This window comes from Mastomys coucha, unplaced genomic scaffold (assembly GCF_008632895.1).
Source record: "Mastomys coucha isolate ucsf_1 unplaced genomic scaffold, UCSF_Mcou_1 pScaffold8, whole genome shotgun sequence".
In the NCBI taxonomy this organism is placed as follows: Eukaryota; Metazoa; Chordata; class Mammalia; order Rodentia; family Muridae; genus Mastomys; species Mastomys coucha.
Window position 1 is genome coordinate 61,875,421 of NW_022196914.1, and position 6,634 is coordinate 61,882,054.

The window sequence follows — 6,634 nt, forward strand, 5'->3', positions numbered from 1 at the left end:
TTTTTTTTTTTTTTGTTATTTTCATTTGTTAGGCTTTTGAAATAGGCTCTCATGCTGCTCAGGTTAGTCATTCTGTAGCCTCGAACTTCCGATATTCCTGCCTTTACCTCCCAAGTGCTGGGATGATTGGCCAGTGCACTCAGCTCTCTTAACTATTCTTTACGCACAGTTTTGAGAGGTTTAAAGTATCACTGAATAGTCCTTAGCAATTTAATTTTTAGGCCTGTATTATTAAAATGAAATCTTTTGTGGTTTTTTGTTGCTGAATATTTTGTTAACAAATGTATATTACTATTTTTATGCTACTTAAAACATGCTGGTTACCTGGGAGTAGGATTCATAGGGTGCATGTGTGCATGTGTATGTCCCTATCGGTTATACTTTTCAAGATTTTCTCTGTATCCCCTGTTTTTCTTACAGAGTATATGAGCAGACTTGATTTTCCAGTATTATTTTTCTTTATATACTCCTTTATACATTTGATTTTTTTCTTTGTTCATTTTTTCCCATTGTGCATTTTGATGTGGTTCTGAGATGATTCTATACCTAAGAGCAGTATCATAAATACAGAACAAACTGATGCACCATATTGGGTAAGATGAAGGACATCAAATCTGTCATTTCTGCTAATATGCATAATCGGATTTAACCATGAGAAGATGCCAAATGAATCTAAATTGAATATTTTTATAAAAATAACTGAGTTGTAATCTTAAGGTTGAAAGTCAATGGAGATCATTGAGAGTCAATGGAGATCAAGGAGAGAGGGAGGAATTATGCCAGACTGATGGAAATGCAAATATGTCAGTCCATTCTAAGACATGACCCTTCATTGTTTCTGTTTGCCTTTAAAATCACCATTGGGAGAATTGACCAAACCTGACTAGCCATCTGCATTAGACATTAGTAGTTAATCAATGTGAAGTTTGTTGAGTTTCCATGATTACCATATCAGCAACTTTCTCTCAATAGATTAGGAAAGGCCTCTTTACTCTTGGAACTGTTCCTATTATGGGTTTGGTCAAAACACTATTTTCTGGACTTGACAAGGCTGTTGCATACACGAACTTACTATGTCTGTGATTGCAATGCACAAGACCTGTGCAAGAGCAAACCAGCTAAGATCTCAGCATACACTGGGGAGGGGCACATGGATAAGATGCTCTTAACCTTTGATGCCTTCGGAGAAGTGATAATAAGTTTTCTTCAAGGAGGCAAACCCTGAATGCCTATTCATGCCCCAGGAGATGGTCCTTTATCCATGCATATATAGGCACTACTAATTGGACTCTGGGTTGAGAGGCAGGGGTTGAGGTAGAAGAGAGAAACACATCAAGTTGGGAGGGGAAAGTGGTGAGAGGGGATAGGGCAAATGGTAGAGAGGAGGGAATAGGTGGGTTTGATCAAAAATAACACTATATGTATATATGAAATTCTCAATAGTTTGAAATTATTTAAATTTGAATGTATTAATGGGACAGAAATGTATCCTGAGTCATTTGTACTTTTTCCTTTTAGCCAAATCCTTCCATGTAGCTTGGCTTTGAAGTTAAGATTCAGGTATTGCCAATAAGTTTGCCTACACTGTGATGATGGTTAGTTCTGAATATGGATATATATGTTAGGGAAGCTCTTCTAGCAATCTGAGTAGTAGTGTGTGTGTGTGTGTGTGTGTGTGTGTGTGTGCGCACGCACATGCACTCACGTGCACACACTGAGGATTGAACCCAGGGCTTTGCCCATTCTAAATAAGTGCTCTACCTCTAGCTGCACCCCCTTCCCAGCAACCTCAATAGATTGATAAAGAAGAGGTTGGGCACTGAGGACAGCTCACACTGTGAACCTCCCTGGAGATCCACAGAGGGAAGAAAGCATTGAGTATCCTGAGTTAGAAGCAGGGCTCTTGTTACATAGAGATTGGAATGAATTCTGATGAATGCTGTGGCCCCATTGTCTCAGCTGTTTCTGCAGTGAGACAAAATCTCCAATAGATGATGCCATTTGGTGATTTACAGGCCTTCCTGATTCTGGCAATCATTTATGTGTGAGGTAAGCAAGAAAGGTAAGCCACTTCTAGGAGACTTCTATAACCTAAATGTTGCTTAAATACAGGATTTGATTTGTTACTCTGTAAATGAAGAGGCTAGCCCTTCCAAGTATGAACTTTTGAACTCTTTGAACATTTTAAGACTTAAGAGGAAGAAAGGATGCATTTGGAATGAGACTCCAGAAAGCTGGGCGGTGTGCTGGGCCTTGAATGTAAGGCAGAACGTCAGTTCTTGGAGAAGGGAGGGGAACACTGCGGAAGCGGTTATCTTGGGTAGAAGTTGAGAGAAAGTATTTAGGTGGACTCCACCCACATGGATTCTGGTCTTGGAAGATTCTGATGTACACTCTTGCCTTTGAGGCTTCTCTGTGGATGAAACTCCTGAGAGTTCTCAATACCATTAAAAATGATGTGGTTTTGAAGGTAGACCAAACTGGCCTTCTTACAGAAAAATTATGGATGCTTTGAAGGGATATTATGTCACTGCAACCTTTCTTTAGAAATGACTAGTAGGCAGACTTAGGAGAGCAAAGGCAACTAGAGAAAAAAACTATAAAAATTAATTCGGCATTGCCTTGTGAAATTTAATACACCATGATTGGGGCTTGTGGGTGTCTCATTTTTTCCTTTCTCTTAAGTAAATGTCTGGGTAGGGTCCATGTGAAGCAAGAGAAGGCCAAAGATATATGGCTTACAAACTGTAGAGTGACCCACATGAACTCAGTAGATATCTCTCTCGTTTTAGTGGCCTGCTACCACCATTAGCCAAACCAAGGTTCTCTCTCTAGAGAAGAACTCATTTGACAGTGGTGGATGGGAATGGTGGATGGTTAGCTGTCCTGGCTGAGATGGGTATACGTTGGGACAGTGGGCCTGCATGCTATGGGACACTTGGCAATGTTAACAAAGAAGCAAACACCCCTCTTGGATCTCAGCCTTGGGAGTGGCCAAGCAGGGAGACATCTGTCCCATGGGATATATGTCAAGCCTGGTTGGGCCCTGTGGCTAGGAAACTCTTCATTTATCTGAAGGAAAGAAAAGTGCAGCAGCCTGTCTGTCTGTGAAAAGCAGATAATTGTGGCCCCAGGAAGGAAGAGCCTGTTCCTAATAGCTAAGTGGAGCGTGGAGCCCTGGCAGGGAGAAGCCAGAGAAGTGAGTCTGGGCTGAGGGCCATGGCTGCACCACAGGAGCATCAGTGTTCCACCCTCTCTCCTCCTCTGTCTGGTTGGGAACACAAAGAGAAAGAGGGTGGGGCGGGAGGGCTTGGCCTCTCTCCTTGCAGAGGTCTGTCTATTGGCCTCAAACGATTATTGCATTTAATGAATTGCAGCTTGTAAAAGGCTTTGAAGCTAGAAGGCAAAGCATGAACATGGCGGATTCTTTTTCTTAAAGTCATTTTAGTCTATGATTTGAAAAACAGAATGCTTCTTGAACCGAGAGTGGCAGGCAAGGCTGCCAGCCTCCACTTCTTCCACTTGCATGGACTTGTTCATTTTCAGTCTTTTCTTCTTCTTCTTCTTCTTCTTCTTCTTCTTCTTCTTCTTCTTCTTCTTCTTCTTCTTCTTCTTCTTCTTCTTTTCTTCTTCTTCTCTTCTTCTTCTTCTCCTTCTTCTTCTTCTTCTTCTTCTTCTTCTTCTTCTTCTTCTTCTTCTTCTTCTTCTTCTTCTTCTTCTTCTTCTTCTTCTCCTTCTTCTTCTTCTTTTTAATGTGAACCAAAAAGTGTGGGTGAACCAAAGCACAAGAAGACAATGGCTTTGACATTTAGGCAGGAGGTGGGGATAGACTTTAGGGGCTTCCACTAGAGCAATAACAATTAGCCCCATTAGCTTATGCATAACCCATCCATGTAAGGAGCATATAAACAGGGCAAATCCCTGCGGTACCCTTGAGAACATCTCTCCATGATCAAACCATCGAACCAAACAGATGTAAAAAGATCATATGGTGCATTATTGTCAGTGGCAATTAACCTCAATTACTACCCAATTGTCCCTCATATAGTTGCATGGAATTGGGTCTGGAGGGCCCTGGCCTGGGCTCTGGGCTCCCTTTAACAGTTACCCAGTAGACAGAAATTGTTTTGGGGGCATTTTCAGACATGTTATAAATCCTGCTTAACATTATTTGCTGCCAATGATAAAAGGAGTAGCAGGTGTGCCCCCACAGCTCACCCTTTATTGCCTGGGCACTGTGACACCATCCCTCTGGCTCTGCGCTGGTAATGAACCAGAGAAAAGCAGGCAAGGAAGGCAAATGAACCTCCAGGCTGTTAGCAGCAACCTAGAAGCATAAAGTTGAGCCCAGCTCTTCAATTTACACAGTTCCTTTCTCAGAAGCAGCCCTGGCTGATTGCATGCTAACCCACCTCTAGTTTACTTAGGATGTTACCAAGGTATTTTGTGTTTGCAGCTTCCCTTATTAGCATAAAATCAATGTTGCCACAGACATCAGAATAATTACATGCCTGTTCTGTGGAGGCATTAGAAATCTCTCCCCTTCATCTTTGCCCTCTCTTCCATTTCCCTCATCCCTCAGTCTCTTCCCTTCCCTTTTCCTTCTTCATCTATCTCTCCTTTCTGTTTCTCCTCCTGCCTCCCAACTATGCCTTTGCTGTTCTATACATTTGTAAATTTTATACTATTTAATTGCATTGCCCTTCCTTGTTCCTTCTTAGCAGGATTGAACTCATAGTGTCTTCTGCTTGTGCTTGCTCACATCTCCACTGTCTATAGTCTTAGCCATGTGTCCCCAGCATCTGCCAACGCTGTGTTGATGTGGGAGTCTGTACGACCCACAGTCCTTGGCTGGGCTGCTTTTAGGTTGTGCTCTGATGCACCTTGAAATTCTATTAGTGTCTCTCATCACTTCTCAAATTTGTCTCCATTGATTTTTCTCTTAGTTGTTAATATTTGGAAGCATCCTGGCTGTATAATCCATGCTAATGCCTCTGACATAGTATGACCTTGATTTACCTTTCCTGGTTGTCTATCTTTGCTGCCTTCACTCACCCCAACAGCTTCGAAGAGGTCACCATGATGAAGAAAAAAATGCAATTTGACTTCCAACCTTAGCTCAAGTTGATCCAGGGAAATCACACAACTTCTGAGCCGATGCATTTTTGACCACGAGATGAGCACATGAAAGCCAAACTCTCAAGAGCAGTTACAATCACTCATTTGAAGAGCATAGCTAAGACCCCGAACTCAGTACCTGGCATCCAAAAATGCTCTTTTCTTGGTCATTTAAAGCAATTATATTCACTTTATAAATTCCTAAGGAAAAACTTCCTTGTAAATCTTTCAATACAGGTAGAGAATCAGAGGCAAGTGGAGCTCTGTAATTTTGAGGACACCCTGGTCTACACAGTGAGGTATAGGACAGCCACAGTCTCCCGAACAAAAATAGTAAAAACTTACTCAACAGGTAGACATTGAAGCTCTATGTCCCACTCTTACTTTTTCCTGGACTTTTGTATGAAGCATAAATCGTCTTTTTGTTCACAGTATCTCCACAACAGCTATGGAAACATGAAAACCTTATCTAGTAGGGGATCAGGTAATTTGTAGAACTTTGTCCCATTATTGGGTGGAATTGTAGCCTGTTGTGAATGGCCTCACAATCCCAGATGAGTAGGAGAGAGAGTGTTGGGGGGTGAGGTCGAAGGATGTTGAAACTATTGAGAGGAGGAGAGTGGGAAGAGCAGTCATGGTAGATTCATGCCCAGTGTGGAGAAGCTGCTCGACTATTCCCATTACACTTGACCGCATTGCATCCATTCACTCTGGAATCAGCAAATGGTTAAGTAATCTAGAAGAAAAATGTGAACAGAGTCCAGAGGAAGGAAAAAACGGGACACATACAGACACACACACACATACACACACACACACATACACAGAAGCTGGGGGTAAGACTGTCATGGAAAAAAAATCTGGCTAGCAGAAGGAGCAGTAGAGAGTTACAACTTGCTGACACACCAATAGCTAACTATATTGTGGGGTCAAAGTGATGGGGCAAGGCTATTCAATGGACACAGAAATGCAAAGTAGTCTCCATTATTGCAACAAGATCTACCAGCATGATGCTATAGGGAAGAGAACCATTAGGGAGGATTGACTCCTGCCCACATGAAAGAGGCCTTTACTTCAAAGGAGACAACCACAATCCTAATGTGGGATGTCACGGATCACAGGTGTCCTGGGCTACCACAGAGAGCTTTATTTGAACTGAGAAAGTGTGCCTCCAACACCCTACCTTCTCCTATTTCTTTTCCAGGACATGCCAGCCATTGTTTACAGATTCTCTCTTCAGATTCTCTCAAGAAGCAGAAAAGGGGACAGAAACCATAAAATAGCAGTCTGTACTTGAAAGCCTTCCCTGAATAGCTTTTTCAGAGTATGATCGTGGGCAATCACAGTGAAGTACTGGATGGTGGTTCTCAGAGTGGGAACCTTTGACCCACTGAAGTGGGAATTCTGGGGTGGGTTCAGCAGTCTGACAAGCCCTTCAGGTCATACTGGGGCATGCTGAAGTTTAAGAACAATGGACTGAGACCATATGGTTGAAGAATCACATGTTCTGGGTTCT